Source organism: Melitaea cinxia, chromosome 5 (assembly GCF_905220565.1).
Source record: "Melitaea cinxia chromosome 5, ilMelCinx1.1, whole genome shotgun sequence".
NCBI classification, from domain to species: domain Eukaryota; kingdom Metazoa; phylum Arthropoda; class Insecta; order Lepidoptera; family Nymphalidae; genus Melitaea; species Melitaea cinxia.
In genome coordinates this window covers 17783517-17806167 of record NC_059398.1, presented here as the reverse complement: position 1 = coordinate 17806167, position 22651 = coordinate 17783517, and the positions used below count along the sequence as shown (strand labels likewise).

General features: G+C 34.4%; 1 pseudogene; it reads right to left on the bottom strand.

The window, feature by feature from the left end:
• Window positions 1–79: 79 nt before the first annotated feature.
• LOC123654128 lies at window positions 80–195 on the bottom strand (annotated as a pseudogene).
• Window positions 196–22651: the final 22456 nt, after the last annotated feature.

Genomic DNA, 22651 nt, shown 5'->3' with positions numbered 1-22651 from the left:
TAAGCTACGGTAACTCTTACCATCAGGTGAGCCGTACGCCTGCTTGGCGACCTATTGATATAAAAAAAAAAAAAACTAATTGAAACACGCAGTGTTCCCAGATGGTCACCCATTCAAGTACTGTCCGCACCCGACGTTGCTTAACTTCGGTGATCGAACGAGAACCGGTGTATTCAACGTGGTATAGATGTTTAAAATCGAGACCCATGACGCGTTTGATCCGTAAAAGTTTTACCCCTCATTACCCCTAAAGAAGTTCCATTTAAAAAAAATACTGTATGCAGTTCGCTGGATCAGCTAGCAATAGTCCCAAAATTGGTTGTATTACACCGTATCTTGTCACTAATGGTTGGTTTATTTATATACGAAATTATTTATCTGTGGCTTTGATAATACTAATGTTTTACATGACTATTTCGATATTGACAGGATATTGATCTATACTAATATTATAAAGAGGTAAAGTTTTTAACTTTGTTTGTTTGTAGGGGGTAATCTTCGCAAATATTGATTTGATCATGAAAATTTTCCACTAACAGAAAGCTACAGTATTCAGGAGTGATATAGGCTATATTTTATTGTTATTGAACAAAAACTTCAGTGAAAAGTAATAGTATATGTAAATCAAGTCGGAGATATGCGAGCGACATAAAAACTTTATTATATATTTGCATCATTAAAATAATTAAGGTCCAACGAAGTGGGCACGGGTCGGCTAGTATTATATATATAACGGTGGCATATTTACCGTTGATTTGATTCAGTTTTTTTTAAATACCAATAAATTGGCAAACAAGCGTACGGTTTGCTTCATGATGAATGTTTACCGAAAGCTATAAACTGCAGCGTGGAAATTGCTAGCTGTTTAAAGCGATTTGCTAAATATATTATAAAATCACCACAGGAACAAAATACTGCTTGAGAGAAGTGTTATTTAGCTGTGATCTTCTGTAAGGTTGAGGAATATATCCTCGTTAGTTAGGCTGCTACAGATTTTGAGTGAGATAAAATTGCAAATGCTGTTGTACGCTTCAAAAATATGATTAATTTATTACTAATATTTTTTTGCCGATTTATTCAATCAAATCAAGCTGTAAGTACGTTTAATTCAAGTAATTTTTGTTAAATTATAATATTTTATTTTTAATATTTCTACCACTTACAAGGATAAAAGTTAAATGTAACTTGTTTTTGAAATTTCGTATACTTCTCTCCGTACCGGTTTTACTCGGCGCAATTTACTGAAGAAAACGAGAAGTACGATTATATTTCAGTATCCGAATTAGTGAACTCGAAACTGTTAAGAAGATTAACAAAGTACGATCGTAGGCTTTACAGGCACGGCTTAAGACAACGAGCAGGCTTTGCTGCGGAAATGATAGAAACAGTTACGTTTATTTGCATTAGTATTTTTTATTGGCGACCATTATGGGGCAAAAACAGAGAGAGAAAGAGAGAAAGCGAGATACAGATATATCTATCGGTGTAAAAAAGGGAGAAAGCTTTTTAAAGCTTCAGTAAAACGCTGTGACAATTTGACCGGAACATTAAAAACATTAATTTAAAAGTTAACTGAAAACCACAAAAAGAGATCACTATCTCACACAAGCTTACATAAGCTGTAATGTTTTCGTTTACTTACAAGAAAAAAGCTAAAAATAAATTGATTTCAAAATTGCACGTCATTTCCACAGTTTCCCTGTTCTGCGGGCTCAGGTGTAATAAGTGGAACTAATCAAGGGGCGGCTTAGATTGGACCACTATCCGCACCTGTTGAAATAATATGAACGAATGTACGCTAGATACTATCGCAGTAGCTGTTACAGCTCTGATATTATTGGACAGTTCGGTCAGACATATTAAGCCTTATGACAGTTTTATGAATTTAAATTTCGAATGATTTTGTTGTATATTATCTGTGAAAAAATTGTTTCGTGCCAGTTTGATTTGTCATAGGGGTTTACGTTCAAAGAAGATCAATGGTACAATATATAGAACATATATTATTTCGGTTGCCTGTTAGAAATGTTTAACTAGCCACCAGTCCTTCCATTATATTTCATAATATGTAACTATCTTTAAGTTTTGTTTATAATATATTAATGGAGTACAATAGACTATAAAAATAAAACATGCCACATCTTTTACAGCAACTACTCAAAAAAAGGTTGTCTGATTGAGCAACTACTCAAAAAAAAGTCGGTTTACGGATGATAGTTGTAAGTACGTGATAACATCATAAAGAAACATTGATTAAAAATTGCATACTCATATGAATTGAATTGATGTATTATTATCACTGAATTATTTCGAGCTGCTAGCCCCAACGTCACGCGAGAACAGAGATATAAGTATCACAAGCCAACGCTTGGGCCGATCGTGCCTCTCTATCGCTTGTTCCGCGCTCTCGCTTACACGCTCAGGTTCAGGTGGAACGTGACACTTTTTCGTGCGTGCAGCCGGTGTTCATCGACTTATAAGACGTTATCACGTCAAAAATTAACTGTAGGTGTCAAAAGCTATTTTAAGTCACCATTTTACAAGTTTTACTATTTCATTAATTAAATATGGTGAAGCAGACTTACGGTCTAGGAATGTCTACCCGGGCATACTGGATATCACCCGTAAATGAGATCCCCTGCGATACCAAAAAAAAACAAAAAAAAATGGTTAACGTAAAGTTACAAAAAATTCAAAGAAAGAAACTCGACGGTCAATATTTTCAAAAGTTATTTTCTGTATAAAATATTTTCCTGCCAGTTACAATGTCACCAAATCAAACAAAAGCAACGGTTAATGGCTGTAAAGCAATTCGGTTTTTGTTTTTCACTCTTTATAACAAGGAATGATATCTTAGGCGCTCTGGATCAATAAACGTTTTGGCGGGAACTAGACAAACAGGACGTGACGTCATAGCGCGCCCCGGACGACGCTATGTATGGATGCGGAAGCTTTATATATATTTTGCTTAAATGTTGTCGATACTACGCGTTTATTTATATTTATTATTGATTTATTAATATTATATATTTACATTATGTCATATATTAATACATATATTACATTAATTAAAAATATGTATATCAGTCATCTCTTATGGTTTTATTTTTAATTTATATACGTTGATATAAAAATACTTAAATAATTAAAATTAATTAAATTAACGAAAAAATTTTAATTAAGTTTTTAATTTACCTACCCTCAATCCGATGAATGTAAGTTTATTTGTTACGCTTTCACGCAAAAACTATGTAACCGATCATCATGAAACTTTGTACACATATTTTTGGAGATATTAAAAGTAATATAGGATAATTAAAAAAAAAAAAAAAAAAAAACAATTCAAGCGATCCGCAGTTAAAAGCTAGTTAGCTATATTAGCGTGTAATGTCGCATTGCTTTCCCCACTTACGTCAATCAACATACAAAAGAAAAAAAAATATATATAAATCGACTCCCTTGGTTCTTTTATACATTCTGTATTGTATCAATTCGGAGCGATGACCCCAGAAGCGCGAATTTCAAATTTAACCGAGCGTCAGACAAGTGTCCCTTGGGGATAGAGTGGAAGGTAAGTTTCAAGAGTGGAGCTCTTACAACTCGGTTCCCATATTTGAAAAACGATACGTCGATACGTAGTCGATATACGAAATGTTTGAATTTTTTTGAAGTTATACTTCTTTTGGCGTGTTAGGGGGAAATTATGAGAGTAAATTTTTACGATGCGCGCGCACATCATCACGAGAAAAACCGACACGCTGAAGTTAGCTAGTCAACGAAGAAGTTAGCAACGTGCAGTTAGCTAGCCAATAAAGTATAACTTCTTACGTGTGTACATAAGTACACACACTTTTTTTTGTCATCATTTCAACCTATCACAGTCCACTGCTGGACATAGGCCTCTACAAGTTCACGCCAAAAATGGTGTGAACTCATGTGTGTTACCCATAGTCACCACGCTGGGCAGGCGGGTTGGTGACGGGTTGGTCCAGGGGGTGTAGCCAGTTTCCACGTTGGGCACTCTCCAAGCTCAACCGGGAACTGGCAGAGGAGGCCGCAATCGTCGGCCGCTGGAGTCTCCCGCCATTGCTGGAGTTTGGGGTGGATGAGGCGGCTAACCGGCTCTGCGACACATTTACCGCTGTCTGCAGAGCGGCCATGCCGCTCGCGAAGCGTCTACCCCAACGGCGGGCGCTCTACTGGTGGTCGGCTGAGATAGCCGGTCTCCGGGCCGCCTGCAACGGGGCCAGGAAGCAATATACTCGGAGCAGGCGGAGACGCCCCCAGGACGTGGACAGGGACGACAGGCTGCGCAGGATCTACGTGGAGAAAAGGAAGATCCTGCAGCAGGCCATATGCCGAGCCAAGGAGGAGGCCTGGCTGGAGTTAATTGGGGGTCTAGAGAGAGACCCCTGGGGCCGACCGTATAAATGTGCGCGGAACAAGCTCCGCGCCCAGTCGGCCCCCATCAGCGAAACGCTCCAGCCGGAGCAACTGGGAAGGATCGTCGGGGAACTCTTTCCCGACGAACCCGAGGGTTTCATGCCCCCCAGGATGGCTCGGCAGACGCCGGACGAGGAGGAGAGTGTTCCGCCACCCGTCACAGTGGCTGAAATGGAGGCAGCTCTGTCCCGCCTTCAGAGTAAGAAGAGGGCGCCGGGTCCAGACGGGGTGCACGGGAGAGTACTTGGGATCGCTCTCGGGCACCTCGGCGATAGCCTCCGGGAACTGTTTGACCACTGCCTGCGGTCTGGCCAGTTCCCGGGGGCCTGGAAGGAGGGTCGGCTTTGCCTACTTCCTAAGGCAGGGCGGACCCCGGACTCGGCTTCGTCGATGCAACCGGTGGTATTGCTGAACGAAGCTGGGAAACTATTGGAGAGAATAGTGGCTTCCCGGCTCGTTCAGCACCTGGAGGAGGGCTCGGGACCCGGACTCTCGGAATCCCAATTCGGGTTTAACAACAGCAAACTTTTTGCACAATTAAATAAAAAAAATCTGAGTCTATATATAAAATTATCGTGTCACAATGTTAAGTACCATACTCCTCCGAAATGGTTGGACCGATTTTTATGAAATTTTGTGTGCATATCGGGTAGTGCTATGTGGCTACGGCACTAAAGAATTTAGCCACCCCCTCTCTTCCCGTGGGTGTCGTAAGAGGCGACTAAGGGATAACAAGGTTCCACAACCACCTTGGAACTTAAGAAGCCGACCGATGGCGGGATAACCATCCAACTGCTGGCTTTGAAATACACGAGCCGAAGACGGGCAGCAGCGTCTTCGGTCCGACAAAGCCAGTACTGCGGTCACCAACCCGCCTGCCCAGCGTGGTGACTATGGGCAAAACACATGAGTTCACGTTATTTTTTGGCGTAAACTTGTGGAGGCCTATGTTCAGCAGTGGACTGTATAGGCTGTAATGATGATATCGGGTAGGTCTGAGAATCGGCCGATATCTAGTTTTCATGACCCTAAGTTATAATGGGGGGGATTAAGGAGGTTAATGACATATATTGCATAACAACGTTTGCAGGGTTAGCTAGTGATATATAAAAATCTAACAAATGTATAAAAGCTGAGTGATTCTTATTAAATATAAATAGTCTTCAGATTCCCTCGTTTTCTATCAACACATATCTCAATACGCCTTCTATAAGATATCGTCCAATTATTTATTTCCGTAAATAGGAATATGACTGATCTTTTATTGAATAATTCTCGATATCTGAGTAATGCAAATTTAAATTGTACTTTAAATTTTAATATTGCATTCATCATAAGCAATTTGGTGATGTATCATATATATAACACAAGCATTAAGTTGCTTACTTTTGGAACAGATGACCGTGTGTGTATGATGTAAATATTTATTTATATAATATGATATTAGTATTTCCAGTTTTCCGTTTCCGTCGGGTTACAGATTATGTAAAAAAATATACATTAATCGAAATGGAAACCTGCCGTTCAATATTGGAGTTTTTCAACAATGTCATATCCATTTTACCGAACTCATTGCTAAGGAAGTCATCAATCAAGCGCTCGCCAACTGAAATAATACAGCCCGGAGCAATTGTTTTTAAGATATAAATCATTTTCCATTTATTTTTAAAATTAACCTTTTTACATTTTCCCCTTTTACAACCAATTATATTTCATTAATAATAAATGATTTAATAAAACACTTTTTTCGGATTTTATCGCGGTTTATTGTTAACTTTTGATTCCCGACGTTTCGGATACTTTACAGCAACCATGGTCACGGGAGGACTGATGTTTTTTTTAACTTTGTTGTCAGCTCAATTCGCTAATTTAACTGTGACTTTTTCTATTTATAGAACAACTAGAGATCTCTGTCTGTCCATATTATTTTACACGATAAGTAGTCACCAACATATCATATACTGAAAGCTTCTTCGAAACATGCTGCATCTTGTGGTATAAGTATTATTCCGATCTGTTCAGTAGTTTTCGCAGTAGAGCCGAACAAAAAAACCAGATCCCCATTTATTAGCACAAATAGATTCTGTAGTACTTGGTCTATGTAAGTCATCAGTATTTACATTATTAGCTAAAAATAAATTATCTTTACATGAAAGTAAATATAAGGCCTAGTAATGAATTATTATCCTCTATAGCTCTGATCCCTCTCCAACATGGGGAAAGAGGCCTATGCCCAGCAGTGGGATATTACAGTTTAAAGCAAGCAATTAACAAACTTAAATAATAGGTATATTGTTATTGTGTAGGATTTTATTTAAGGTAGTTTCAAATTAAACTTTATTAAGTCTTTATTACATTTAAGTGTCTTAAATAGGCTGGGGTTTTAAACGATTTCAAAAAAGGAGGAGGTTACTCAATTCGACCGCATATATATATTTTATGTATGTTCGGGGATAACTTCTTCGTTTGTGAACCAATTTTGATAATTCTTTTTTTGCTGGAAAGAAGATATCCCAAGTGTGGTACCATGATAAGAAAACCAGGATCTGGTGACGGAATTGCAAAGAAATTGAGGGAAACCGTCGAAAATCGTAGTGACGACTAGTGCGTTTGTTAATTTTTTTCGTCTACTTACGTTGTATTACTTGTCGATGTAATTGAAGTCGTTTTTTTTCGTTTGCGAGCAAACACAATTATGTAAACTATAGTAGGACTTTTCTAGATTAAATCAGGTAAACTGTAGTAGGTTTCATTGTTAACCCCTTAAAAAAGTCGTACAACAAAGTATCGTTAAATATACATCGTCCAAGTTATCAAAAATGCTGCGAAAATAAAAATTACTGTGGCAAACTGAATATAATTTTTATGGAGTCAAATGGTAACTATTATCGTTGTATGTCGACAAAAGAATATCGTATACCGGATCTGAAATCTCGGCGTAATCGGTGTACATATATAAAAAATTATACCAACCGAATCGAGAACCTCCTCCATTTCGAAGTCGGTTACAAAAACGTTGCCTTTATCATCCTGACTAATGTTTTGAAGGAATTAAGGTTTTCTTGACATTCTAGTTACTCAGAAATCATGTTTCAATTTTTATGATTCCGGTTTACGTATTGGCCAGTATAATTTTTAAAATATAAAATTTATCAACAGAATAGTATACTAATTAGCTTGTTGTCATATTCTGTCCAAAATTTACTTTATATAATCTATATATTAGTACGTGAAGCAAAAACTTTGTACCCCTTTTTACGAATACTGCGCAGACGAAGGAGTATGTTTCGTACACTTGTAGTTTATATAGAGGAGTGCAGAATACTAATATTTTTTTTTCAATTATGCATAAAAAATATATTAAATCAATAAAAAAAAAAAAACATGACACACACTACAATGTATTTGACACACACACGTATATATACTCTTTTGTTTATTATTATAGAAGTATAGACTTTAACAGCAGAACCTTAATAATGTTCAAACTTTTTTTTTTTTTTTTTTATAAAAAAAAATAATAAGTTCAAACTTATAATTTAAATTAATTATGATTGAATTTCGACAACTATGCGATGACTAGTATAAAATAAATATTTAATTAAAACTAGCGAATTTTTCAATAAATAAGTTCATATTTACTATCCGAGATTGTTAATGTTTTCTCATTAAGAAGTACGTGAAAGATGCTCATTGAATTTATCGATAGTTCGTGCTGAAGATACACACAATGTTTTAATAAATTGCTCTTTCTGAAATCTTGATAATAGCTGGCTAACGAGGAACAGAAATTAGAGAACAGAAAAATCTTTTTATTCACATCGTTCTGAAATAGTGGTGAAAAACGTATCATTAAAGCTAAATAACGCTAATTCGATGCACAGTCGGATAAATATATTTGTGCAAGCAGTAGGTCTGGTAGGAGTATTAGTTTGTGAGTATTGTACTTTGTAGAGTCGACTTTGCCCCTGAGAGCACGTCATTTAGTCTCTGTTGCTCTCATAAAAATTTGATTACGGTTGTTACTCATGGTAGGGAAATTGTCTAGAAAACTGCAGCGTGAAAAACTAAGTCGATTTTCTTTTCCTCTCCTATAAACTAGAGAATGTTAGGCCATGACCTAACAATAATTAAAATCTCTTTCACTCCCGTACAATTACTACGTCGTAAATAATTGCTTAATGAGAAACCTGACTAAGATTTTACCTAAGTTAGTCTCATATTCTTCAGAAAGAAGGCTGAGCAATTGGCGTGTAATGTGGACATTACAGACTTTTATTCAGCACAGTTACGACATCCTCAATTAATTCTTTAATTTATATTTCCTTGTAACGATCATCGCAAACATTGTCAATCATTCATACCATCATTTCGCGAGGAACTCTCGAGCGGGGAAGGCACGAAGCGAACAAGTCGTAAAACTAAATTTTTACGTTCACTAAAATAGCAATGAAACAAATTTTTATGGGCGTTAAATGCTAGTTTTGTTAAGGACCTCGTAAATGTGTATCGTATCTCATCCGGGTTTCATGTGGAGCAGAGGTTAAAGTGTGGTAGTGCTTTAGTTTTTCTTGTATTAATTTCATATTTCATTCGGTTTTTCATGTTTAAGATTCGTTCCTTTTATAGAATTATTCTTAGTTTATATGAGCGAAAGTTTGACGTAAAAACGTATTTAAAATAAATTTGATAGTTTTTGTATGCCACACATTATTGTGACTATCTACTGTAGCAAGTCACATGATGTTTCTTCATAAATCTTCATCAATAATGATATAAATTGTGTTAAAAGAAAAAGGTTATAACTTGGTCCGCCACAAAATAACACTATGCGTTAGCGTCGCAATATAAGTAAAAATTGAGTCGTTAAAAAGTTGTACAATTAAATTGGGTAATTTTTTTTCTGTGTTCATTATTTACAAAACATAGTTTGCATATAATAAAGTAAATATATATATTAGGGAAGGGCATCAAATATCGATATATCGAAATATCGATATTTTTTCAAAAACATATCGATAAATATCGGCGATATTTTTAATTTCAAAATATCGATAATCGATATTTATTTTTGAATATCGAAGTCGATATTTTTTTTTAAACTATATTATATTTTAAATGAATTATGTATTCTACTTTTATTGCAACATATGGTCCGTTTTATCTGTAAATGAATATAAAACAGAGCGCGCGAGTTTTAATATTAGTGCTGTCTATATCCCTCTGAAGTTTGTGAACGCAACCAAAAAACATGTCTATGGGTAGTTTCTTTAGACTAAATTTGAGTGTGATCAAAGACCAAAGTGTGAATCTAATGCTAATCTATGGTGTAACGTGTGCGTAAATGTTCATTAAGCTGGACTGATTTTGACGGGACTTTCACTAGGAGATAGCTGGGGTAATAAGGTGTGACTTAGGCTACTTTTATTTCAGATTTTTTTTTATAACTGCGAACTAAACAATAACTTCTACGCGGACGAAGTCGCGGGCACAGCAGCTAGTAATAATATGTAATTCATATATACAATAATATATATTCTTCATTGTTATCATAATACTTAAGTGTTCATTGTAATAATATGTAATAAAATTAATATACTTGCCAAATATGTATTAATTTTTTCCCGTTCAAATATTTTAACAATTCTTTCAGGTTATTGCAATTTGCACAAAAATATCGAGATATCGAAATATCGAATTTTTTTATTCAGTATATATATGGATATTTTTAAACTATATATATATATATATATATATATATATGTATATATATATAGTAATTGCAATTTGTAGTAAAAATATCGATATATCGAAATATCGATATTTTTTAATCAGTATATATCGATATTTTTTAAAAATATCGATACGATGTATATCGATTTATTTTTTTCATTTGCCCATCCCTAATATATATATATATATATATATATATATATATATATATATATATATATATAATTCAAAAAAACATTCAGTACGAATTTCGTCTAGTGTGTTAGTGATAGATATTATATTTTTGTATTGCACCTGACGTGCGGCTGGGGGGTCAACTTTTGAAGTAGTTGTGACAGTATTCTGTTCTACGTATTGACCACCAACACCGACGATCAAGAGCTCGTTTATTTAAATTATTAATCTTACATACTATGACGCGTAAACAAAGTATTAGCGCGATCTATGTTGATCCGCACGCCATCTATCGAGCGTTGGACAACTTTTACATACAACGATATTGAAACAATATTTGTGTAAACGTTTTGAACAATTTTATAAAAAATATAATTGTGTTTGCTAATAAAAGAAAACCGACGACGTAGACGAAAAAATTTAATCAAGTAAATATGCTCGATAGATACCTCAAAAAGTATTATCAGATCTTAATTTAATTTTAATGGGCCCACTTAATAAACACCATCTTTCGATTAAAAGGAATCATTGAAATCGATCCACTCAGTAAAAAGTTATGAGGTAACATACAATAAAAAAAAGAAAAGTCAGTTGAATTGAAAACGAACGTTTCTTGAAGTGTCTTAAACATTTCATTCTTTTTTTTAATTTAAGAGTTGTCACAGATTATTATAATACAGTACAACCATAACATTACGTCAAACAAGTAAAATTGATGAAATATTGGTTTATAAAACACAATAGTAATGCCTTGTCATTTGTTTCAGGATTTATTTTCAATAATGCAGCTGTCTAATGGAGTCTAGCTTAGGCGAGAGGAAAGCCAGTAAGTCATTTTTTTGTTTCTCGTAAAGAAGCCGATGCCGGCTGTAAATCAAGACGGTACAAAAGCCTTCGGACGTTGATAGATTGATTCTTTGTGTGTTCACGAAACGAATGTGTACGTTTTCTAATGCTTACGCATACACAAACGTACACAGAGTGTATGATGTTAAAGAAATGACAGCGGAAATTTTAGTTTAGTTGATGTTTGTCTTGAGTTACGTTGTGACGGATTGTTCAAAATTGGTTATTGTTGTTCTTCTATATGATGTAAAGATGCTGTTTTAGAACATTTTATTGAGGCAGACTGTTGTTATATAATACACCTTTTAACATCACTCTCTGTGAAATTGTATGCAAACTCATTTTTTTAAATTTGTGAGTGATTCATTTTAAAGTATGCCAAAAATTATTTAAAAGGACGGAAGTATGTGATGAGATGGATGAGAAGGATAATATAGCAGAAAAGTTTGTTTGTTTGCTTAAACGCGCTAATCTCATGAAATGAATCTCGAGAAATTGAATAATTCTATTTGCGTTGGATAACCCATTTATCGAGAACGGCTATTTTTTTACTCAAATCACCGCGTGTGTAACCACCAGTGCATGTATATAACAATGATGAGGTAGATATTTATAGACTAAACGTTTCTAAAACCGCGTATTTGTGTGCGCAATTACGAATTTACTTTGCCATGCTATATATACTACGCATGCATTCAAAATACATGTGCAGTAGTTAGGAGTACTAGCAGGATATCATCATCATCATCATGTTACTAATTTACTTTTGTGTTGAAACCTAAAATCGTAAAAAAATGGACCATAGATAAGATATCTATGTAAAATCGTTATAGATAAACAAAAGCATATAAAACAATTTTTCATATATTAATGTATATTTTTTGTTATTGAATTCAGTGTAGCGGTTCAGTATGGAGCACTTAATCATAATAAATGCCATTTCTATTGTTCTCTGTTCTTATTTGCGGAGTTTTATGTGAAATATTTGGTAGGTTAGTTTTTTATTGACGTTGAAAACATTAAATACTTTTTTGACTGTAAGCGCCTTAGATTGCTTTATTGTATTCGAAAAAAAAAAAAGATTTGTCTGAAATATTTTCTATTTTAGAACTTTTAAAATATTTATATATTTTAATTTGGTTTATTTCGTTCCTTCAATTTTTGAATTATTTTTTAAATATTTTATTTTTATGAATTTTTTTGATACTCAAAGTTATTACTCTTATTTTAGCATGTCATTTGTACTCAAATGTCGTAAGTGATTTCATTTTTAATTTTCGTTTATAAGTATACTAGCGATTTCACCTGCGTTGATTTGAGGACAAAATTGTCTGATATTGAACAAAAAATTTACCAACCGTAAATCATATTGAAGAATTAAAACCGTTATATATATCATTTTAATAATAAATTGGCTTACGAAAGCAAAAGCAATAATAAATTTTTTAGTTTTCTAAAAATTATCTATAAAATGATAAATAATTTATTCGCAATAATTGTGAAGTTTTTTCTAAAAAGGGAGCCAAACATCTTAACCTTAGCGTATTAAGATATAATTATGATTATTTCATTTGCAATTTTTCTCGAAAATTAGAAAGTAAAAATAATATGCTAAATTTTCTCAGACTTAAATAGAGGTTGTTTATTAGGAAACTTTTTAAATGGCAACATTAAAATAATGTAACATAATTCACTAAACCACGTTGACACCCACATTTATGGTTAACTAGCTGTGCCCGCGGCTTCGCCCGCGTTGAATTAGTGTGTCACAAAGTTTTCCCGGAAAACTTCCAATGAAAAATCGGCTTAGCCGTTTCTTAAACCTTCCTCTTGCCAATGGTGGAGCCCTCTCTCCTATGGTAAAACCGCATGAAAATTCATCAAACTTCCAATCCCCGTTGTACCCCCTTAGGGGTCGAATTTAGTAAAATCTGCTCTTAGCGGATGTCTACGCCCTATAAGGAGCCTTTCTGCCAAATTTCAAGTTTGTAGGTGTTATAGTTTCGGAGATTTCGTGATGAGTGAGTCAACCTGCCATCCCCCGTTTTAACCCCAAAAGGGAGTTTATTTCTAAAGATAGATTATTTGGACACCTCCTCACTATCTATAGAGCATACATTTTAAATTTCAAGTCTCTTACTTCAAAAACATAGGACTTTCATACAAACTTCCAAACCCCGTTTTATCCCCTTAGGGGTCGAGTTTTATTAAATCTGTTCTTAGTAGATGTTTATGCCCTATAAGAAGCCTATTTGCCAAATTGTAAGCTTGTAGGTGTTATAGTTTCGGAGATTTCGTAATAAGTGAGTTAACCTACCATCCCCCGTTTTAACCCCAAAAGGGAGTTTATTTCTAAAGATACATTATTTGGACACCTTTCCACCACCTATAGAGCATACATTTTAAATTTCAAGTCTCTTACTTTAAAAACATAGGACTTTCGTACAAACTTCCACCCCCCGTTTTACCCCCTTAGGGGTCGAGTTTCGTAAAATCCGTTCTTAGCGGATGCCTACGTCTTGTAAGGAGCCTACCTGCCACATTTCAAGTTTGTATGTGTTATAGTTTCGGAGATTTCTTGATGAGTGAGTGACCTTTCGCTTTTATATATATTATTATAGATTATAGATTTCCCGCCTCCGTGACACGTACAATTCGAGATCAAAGAACGACACGCGTAAGGCAATCTTTTTAGCTTTATTATGTTGTAATTAAGTAAAAATAAGTGGATTCGTAGACAAGGCTTTTTTAATTAATTTTGGCAGTATGATTTTTTTAATCTCTATCTTTTTGTTCTATCTCTTATACAAATTTCTTGGATTCCAAAATTGTATCATAAGACCCTTTACTTTCCATAATCACCAGTACTTTATATGAAAAAAAAAAACGAAAAAATATCAGCCGATATATATATATCTCTGGGCATAGGTCTTTTTATCCATGTATGAGAAGGATCGCAGCTTAACCCACCACGCTGCTCGCTCTTACTCGATTTGCGGATATATTTTCTACTAAGAGGGACAACCGCTATAAGGTGTATATGATAACAACCGGGACTGAACACGGTGGGGAGACTCACAAAGACAGATATCCAAATCGAAAGCAATATCTGTACAATTACAAATATCCATATCCATCCCGTGCTGGTATCAAACCCAAAAACTGCCTGCACACGCACCACTATGTCAGAGTTATTGTGGGAAATGTGGAAAATACATGATATTAATAATGCAGTTCATTAATAGCAATACTATTTACTTTTTCAAAGTTCTGACAAGCATTGTTGTGAACAACGTGCGGTTCAAGCTTCATTTACTGAACACGTTATCAATAGCTCACTTTCCTGTTTATATTTCCGCATTCGTAGTTCACGTTTGTAATTTATAGATGGCGTTGTTTGTTTTGAAACGTTTTTAAAACTTTTTATTCAGTTGGTTTTGAAATTTAGTGAAGGTTGTAATCTCGACCATACCTATCAATTTTGTTAGTGTCTTCTCTATCATATGTGACACTAGTGGAGTTGTATATACTCGTTATGCACCATAAAATATAATCCAATTGCTTTTAATAAGAACTTGTATGTCAAAGTCACGCTTCCCTCTCTTTTATGTCTCATATGCTGACTAAATTTTGTAAAAATACAATCAGGGCTAGTTAGTTTGTATTACGGGAAATCTTATTTAATAAAATTTTTGTATAAAAAGTAAAATAAGTATAAGTCGAAAGGAAAAAAGAAAATTAGTCACGTGATCATGATTTAGCCTATAACATCCCATTGCTGGGCATAGGCCTCTTTCTCCATGTAGTAGGAGGATTGAAGTATAATCCACAACGCTGCTTCACTGCCAGTTTGCAAATATGTTACCATGAGTAACGATCGTATTTATGATAATAACCGGGATTGACGAGGGGGGGGGGACTGACTTAATGGGCAAGGTAGGGGAGATCCACAAGAACAGACATCCAAATTGGAAATATTTGTGCAAACAGAAATATCCATTCCGAGCGGGAATCGTACACGCCAACCGTCGGTGTTTTAGGCGACTACATGTGCCACATCACCAGAGCGGTTGTTGTTGTTGTTGTTGAGTCACGTGAAGTATGTGTTTGTATGAGTGTTGAAAAACAATAAAGATAATTCTCTTTTTGAATCAATTCTCTCTTTTCTTTCTTCTTTTTCAATCATCTTGAAAATTATAGATTTCTTTAATGAATTCAATTTTTTTTGTACCAACATTGTTTTGTAATCCTTGACTATTAGATCTACTCTGTGTGTGAGAAAATTAAATAATAACTATAAAAAAATCCTTGAATAAACGAAGAATTTTTTTTGTAGATATTTAGATGTATTATGTTCAAAAGTAACCTAGTCGATTCTGTGTAAAAACATGTAAGTTATATTTATTATGCAGTCCTTGTAAACAATTTCTCAGACGTGATTTTATTTTTACCTTTTATTAATGTTCATTTTTCCTTAAGTACATTCATTCATATCAAGTTATATTTAATCCAACCGTCCGACAAGTGGATTTAAGGTAGAAGCACAAAATTATAATACCCGATGGGGAAAATGCAACGTTACTCGAGCAACGAAAATAATTAACGCGAAATGTGGGTAAAGTTTTATCACTGTACGTGTTATACCGTGCATTATTTTAGTAGGTGTTGAAGGGACCGCTGAGATGATTGATTAGACCCCGGACAATGGATTTAAGGATATAAAGAAAAGATAAGAATACCCCGCAGCTACCGAGCGATTTGAATTATGTTCTATTATTAAAAAATGGCTTGTTTCGGGTTTTAAGTTTTTATATTTTCTGTGATTTCTTTGATTGGTTAAAAGATTATTTTTGAGAGATTCTCTAATTCATAGTATGTCTTAATACTTATATCAGTTTTAAATAAAATTTAATAAACAGCGCCAACTCTTCTCTACAGAAGCTAAATCGTTTGAAATTAACGAATAATTTTGTAATGTTGATGCTGTTCTCTTCAACATATCGCAGTCCACTGCTGGACATAGGCCTCCACAAGCTCGCATCAAAAATTGCGTGAACTAATGTGTGTTGCCCATAGTCACCACGCTGGGCAGGCGGGTTGGTCACCGCAAGGGTTGGCTTTATCGCACCGAAGACGCTGCTGCCCGTCTTCGGCCCGTGTATTTCAAAACCAGCAGTTGGATGGTTATCCCGCCATCGGCCGGCTTTTTAAGTTCCAAGGTGGTAGTGGAACTGTGTTATCCCTCAGTCACCTCTTACGACAACCACGAGAAGAGAGGGCGTGACTATATTCTTTACTGTTGTAGCCACACAGCCGTTGATACTGCTATGGCGATAGTATTATGTAAATAACGTGTATATTCATCACGACAAAGTTTACCTACACGACGACGACACGATCAAGCAATCACACTGAAATCATTAACGCCAATTACGTCTCTTCCAACTTCCAAGTTATATATATTCTTATTTGGTGTATCAATTTTATCATTGTTTTCATTTAATAACTATTTTCTAAACTCTATCGAACCATCTATAAATAGACCTCGTTATTTCAGATAAATAATGTAGTTCTTGCTATGCGATATGAAACTGTATTTCCTAGTTACTAGTATCTAGTTTCATGTAACACTTTGTAGTAAAATTTCAGCTACACGTCAATATTCAGTTTAGATGTAGAATATACAATCTCGTGTGTCGTAAAACTGTCGACGATTTGTTCAGATTTGTAAACGATCGTTATATTTTAATTTTGTTAAGTTTCGGAATTGAAATACGACGATAGATTTAAAATATGGCATAGATGAACATAATGGTTCAAATCGATAAATTATTTTTGTGTTGGATGGTTCATTTACTGTAGAAGGCTATATAAAGTTTTAATGCGTTACTTCAATCAATGCGAGTGAAACCGCGTTGATTTGAGGCGTTAGTTACATTGCAGCAACGAAGATTTTGCTAGTTACATTGTTTGCAGGTTCGAATTTGAGGATCTACTAGATTGGTATTATTTTTTTATATGAGAAATGCTTATAGTTCTTAAGGCTATAAAATAATGTCGTGAAGTTATTATTAACGTAGATGGTAACGCGTGTGTCACCTAGCGATATATAAAATCTGTGAGCAATAGGTCAGGACGGTCCCAATCAATCACTCCAGCATCCATTATCAATTATTGACGTTACAGCCGAACCCGGCGGCCTCCGGGCCTCATTGATGGTATTGTCGTTTTAAACTATAGAATTTATAGTTTTATTAAGAATTATATCTTAGAAGGTATAAAAAAAATATAAATTGGGTTGAATGGAAATAGATCTATCTACCAAAAGTTAGCCTTTAACTTTTGTGTTAATATTAAGCTGTAACAAATATAATGTTACTGATTTATTTTGGTGGCGTAATTGCTCTTTTATTCTTGCTAGGCGTTGTCGTATATTAGCGCGGTCCTTGTGACGTGTGGTTTTGCGTATGGGGCTATAGGTTGGGATTTGGTGAGTAGGAATTAGCTCATCAGTATAAAAGCGCTTGTGGCGAGTGGCTCCTTCTTTTCCTTCGTCTCCAGCCACGGCCAGGTTCAGGGTTTGATTTTTTGGGTGAGTCATTGAGCTACTAACGTAGATTAAGTTCTTGTTTAAATTTTGATTACGTATGTTGATTGTGTCGTGATTGTACTATTTGAATTTTTAACTATTATCACTGGCAGTTTCATTTAAGTTACTTGTTAGTTCACTTGCCATTGTTACTATATTTAATATCGTATTGAAGATTTAAAAACGATACGAAAATAAACGTGTTTACTTGTTAAATAATTAATATTTTTAAAATTTTTAATACGTCAATTATGTAATTTCAACAACTTTTTTAACCGACTTCCAAAAAAGGAAGAGGTTCTCAATTCAACTGTATTTTTTTATGTATGTTACATTAGAACTTTTGACCGGGTGGACCGATTTCGACAAATTTTTTTAAATCGGAAGGTGGTGTGTGTCAATTGGTCTCATTTATTTCTCATTTATTGGTCTCAATTTATTTGAGATCTAACAACTACTTTTCGAGTTATATCTAATAATGCGTTTTTACTTGACGCTTTTTTCGTCGACCTACGTTGTATTATACTGCATAACTTGCTACTGGATATACCGATTTAGATAATTCTTTTTTTGTTGGAAAGGGGATATCCCTAGTTTGGTACCATAATAAGGACACCAGGATCTCATGATGGGATCCCAGAGAAATCGAGGGAAACTCTCAAAAATCCGCAATAACTTTTTACTGGGTATATCGATTTTGATAATTTTCAATTTAATCGAAAGAACAATCAAACACAATTATATTTAATATGTTGCTGCTCTCTGACCTCATAAACATTACTTAAATGATTATATTACACAAGCTGATCCGGCGAAATTTGTTCCGCTGTTATTTTGTCGTGACCATATCGGTGTTTTAAATTTTCGTTTATTGAATTATCCAATTTGGTGCCGTCATCCGAAAGTTATTCGTTTATACACATTCATCGATCCATTTTTATTTAAAAAGATGCGTCATTTCACGATATTGCCGCGCTAACTACTTACGTATTGAAGCGCTACGCTCTGCTAAGTGGCAAATTGGTCGAGGATGACGTTCACTTATCGACCGCACGTATCTACAACCAAGTTGCATGGATAAAATAAGTAGCATTCTTCTAAGGTATAATAATTACACACATGTGGACATTGCTATTTTAGAAAGCATAGCGCGATATCAAATTTCTAAATTAAAAAACGAAATTAAAAAGTTCTTTATTGAACCATGTTTAAAAGCATACAATATTTTTGCAGGTTAAACATTTTTTTAAATTGTTCAGTTATAATTACCGTAGAACGCTAAATGTAAATTCTGATCAGATGAGAATAATCGAGAATTAACACAACAGTTACTCACAACATTGATTTTTTTTATGTATTAAGGGTTGACAGATGAAAAAATGTTTTTATTTTGATTTTTTTGTATCTGTGAACTGATTTTATTTTTATAAAATTAAAGTGTATACTTTTGACCAGAGTACTTCCGCAGCAGAATATTCCAGATTTTGTCTGGATATTTCTTTACGTTCCTTACGTCAATGTCCTTTTTGTAGCGTGACTGTCCTAAGTTTGGACCGTGGCTACGAAGCCTCATCAAGCTGCCTCTCATCTCGAAAATGCTGACTAGGTGTAACCCCTTTAAAAGAATTGACTATAAATTCAATAGTTAATCGTAACATTTAAAAAACGTCAATGTATTGTTACAATTAATCAGTTATATATCCATTAAAAAAGTTGGTACCTATACACTTGTTTCTCATTTATCTAATTTATATTTGATACAAATAGCTCTTAACTTTCATTAAAAAAAAACATTATATTATTAATTATTATTATATATTTATTACTATTTATTAATATTATATATTATTAATTATTATTGATATTAATCGACTCGTTACATTTTGATATAAAGAGGAATATATTAACATTAACAACTCTACACCTCTGTAATAGTGAATATACGCTACAGTTTGTCTTTAACTAGACTGGAGACCAACATTTAAACTGAGGGTATTAGTGTATGACTTCTATTTGCATTGACTTAAAACTAATACATCAGAAGCGCTCATGTTACGCGGGTCGTTACCGCCGGTCGGTTTATCCCGTCTGGTTTTATCCGGTGCTAGCCGGCCCGGGGCGGTTAGCACCTCATTCAGCTTAAGCTAGCTAGGACGCCCGGCCGTCACTCGTTACATTAGTGGGTTATAACTTATGAAAACGATATTAGAGAGATTTACTTCTTCTTGTAGGTATTTTTATTCTTAATGCTTTTTTTTCCTTCACCCAGTCCACTGCTGGACATAGGTCTCCCCAAGTTCGCACCAAAACATCCCGGTTTTCCGTAATCCTCATCCAGCCTCCATTGCCAATCTTACGTAGCTCGTCGGTACAGCGGGTCTCACACTGCGTTTGCCAACACGTGGTTTTTACACTCTGACCAGCCCACTGCCAATTCAACTTGCTTATTCTACAGGTTGTGTCGCATACTTTCATTGTCTCTCTTAGTGCATATGGTTAATTAAAGTTCGGCCATTTTGAGTTTAATAAATTTTGCGAATTTGAATATTGAAGTTCTTTCTACTAATTAATTGTTTTGTATATTCATTAGAACTATATACAAGTATATGATGTAATGCAGCTATTGATATTATCACATTAGTGTTATGTGTCAGAGATATTAATTATTGAAGTATAAATTCTTTACGCACGCTTGACTTGGGAAGTAAGCTGGTGAATGCGTGACGAGAGCGTTACGAAAAGTGTGATTGGGCGAGGCAAACGGAAGTTGAGAGAGATATAAATTAGTGAAGATAGAAAGAGAGCGTTACGTATCGTATATTACTCTAGGGGCAAGAGAGAGAGGTGCGAGCACACTTTTTCTTTCTCTCTTTCTCTCATATACATACATATAGATGGAGCTAAAGAAATTTTACTTCAGTCGTGTGGTCTAAAACAGACTGTTTATTTTTCTATCTCAATGATCAGGTATGTACGAAATTAGAAAAAAAAAATTAAAAAAAGAACCGTTAATTTAATTTAATAATTTACACTCACTTTGACATACATTAGTGCATTTTATGAAAATTCCGGTCGATCTAATTTCGAATCAAGTTCTATAATAATTTATTAACATAATATACAAAACGTAACCCATTTAACTTGATCTTTCGGATCCGATGGAGGTAAGCGAGAATCATCGAGGGATTTGGGTAAATTGTTTTACCTAATATTTCGTGTAATAGATTTTTCGTCATCCCTGGGAGTACCGGAGGGACTAAGATAACAATATAGTACACGCCTTTGTCTCGAGTGATTAATGTTGCCCGAGACCGCCTCCGTGCATCCAGCCAGTTCGACCACCGTGGCTCGAGGCTTGAGATGGATTACGTTTTGTATGTCATTAATGAAACTAAGAAGCATGCAATCAACCAACTATACTTTGTATCAAACTATTCTTTAAGTCTATTTGTAGTAACTTTATATTTTATTTATAATCATTTTGATAATAATGAATTAGATATAAAAGGAAGCCTTGATTTTTGAGATTAATCAAATGTCAATTTTATTATAATATGTTCAATTCACACGATTTTTATATATACTCGTAATTACTAGCTGACTCCGCAAACGTTGTTTTGCCATATGTAATATTAACCCCCTTAATCCTCCTTTATAACTTAGGGGTATGAAAAATAGATTGGCCGATTCTCAGACCTACCCGATATGCACACAAAATTTCATAAAAATCGGTGCAGCCGTTTCGAAGGAGTATGTTAACTAACAGTGTAACACGAGAATTTTATATATAAGAATTTGTCAAATGAAGTATTTAATTATGAACTAGCCGTACCCTGCGCGCGTTGCTATGCTTTTTTTATTATTATTTTTTGGTCGTACCAACTCAGAAACATTTGTGGGCTCATGCACAACACTTTGCTGAAGATCATGACATGCTCAAATGCATAGTTTACGATTCTATAAAGGACTGTATGATCCTCGAAGAAAGACTGTTGTCTTGTAGAAAGTAATCTCGAAGGACCAAAAAACTGTATGGTACAGTCTATGGTTGAGTGAGAGATGACATGTGAGGGAAGGTTATGAGGGAAACCAAACCCAATGAAAGTCGATCTAACACTAAATTTATTAAGATTATTTTGAGTACCTATATATAGGCGGAAGTATAGACGTCATTTGACGTCATTCGTAGCAAACAAATATCAATTTCATTAGAAATCTGCATTAGTAAAAAATCAGCAATAATATATATAACAATTTCGTAATAAATCAGCAAAATTAAAGAGGTTACTAATTTGCAAAACAATCATATTGCTCAATGTGCGTTAACCCGTACAAGGACATACAGATAAACATTAATTTATATATATATATAGATTAAAGACACGTTTATTAACATTATGTTTGTGCTATATTTTAAGTTTAATGGCTGCTGTCGCAATAATTAAGGCATAAACTATTTCGTAACTCTTAGTATTTTACGATGATACATATTTAATGTCAATAATTTAGTTGTAACATATTCGCTGCAAGTCTTAATGTAATGTTTGTTAATTTTAAAATTAATACTATTAAAACTTCGAAGGACTTCGTTTTCGAAAACATTAAATAAACGGACATCTTAAATTAAGTGAATGAATATTTAATTCATTTCTTTTAGCAATAATAATTAAAATCAATAATATTGGCCTAAGCAACAACAAAAAAAAAAGCGTTAAAATATAATAAAATAAATAATAATCATTACAGCCTATACAGTCCACTGCTGGACATAGGCCTCCACAAGTTTACGCCAAAAATAACGTGAACTCATTGTTTTGCCCATAGTCACCACGCTGGGCAGGCGGGTTGGTGACCGCAGTACTGGCT